Genomic DNA, 531 nt, shown 5'->3' with positions numbered 1-531 from the left:
TAATCATTGTAAAAAACGCTTCTATCAGCAACCAAAGTAATTACAAATGCTGTGTTAGTTGTGGGAGTACTTTTTAAACTCTCTCTCCCCTACGTTTCAATACCCCCATCCCTAACTTTTTTTTTTATCTCCCTTCCCCCCCCCTTTGGTTTTCGCTTTATAAATAGGTTAAGTTAAATTTCTGCCTTCTATTATGCTATCGAAAGTCTTCTTCTTACTCAAGCATTTATAGTCGGTCATATGCATTGGGTAAAGTAGCTACTCAATTGTCCTCACGAGGCTGAGTGCACCCCAAACTCCAAGCACAGAGCTGAAAAAATTTCGACCCCGCCGGGAATCGAACCCGGGACCTCCGGAGTGTAAGCCTAGTGTGATACCCACTCGGCCACGGAGGCTACGGGTGGGTATACGTAGGTATTCATAAATTAGCTAACTGTATACATGTACATTAGGTGCATGCAGCGAACGTTTAGATTAACATATCAGATATAGCGTGACATTGTTATTAATTTCGTAAAACATGCTTTTCCT

The 531-nt window shown here is 41.4% G+C and overlaps 1 non-coding gene across 1 annotated transcript; it reads right to left on the bottom strand.

The window, feature by feature from the left end:
- Positions 1-322: 322 nt before the first annotated feature.
- Positions 323-395, bottom strand: Trnav-uac. Its single transcript has one exon. It is a non-coding gene; the product is annotated as a tRNA-Val (tRNA).
- Between the last annotated feature and the right edge of the window lie 136 nt (positions 396-531).

Source organism: Diaphorina citri, unplaced genomic scaffold (assembly GCF_000475195.1).
Source record: "Diaphorina citri unplaced genomic scaffold, Diaci psyllid genome assembly version 1.1 scaffold43760, whole genome shotgun sequence".
Taxonomy (NCBI): Eukaryota; Metazoa; Arthropoda; class Insecta; order Hemiptera; family Psyllidae; genus Diaphorina; species Diaphorina citri.
The sequence above is the reverse complement of the archived record's forward strand: the minus strand, read 5'-3'. Positions and strand labels throughout refer to the sequence as shown.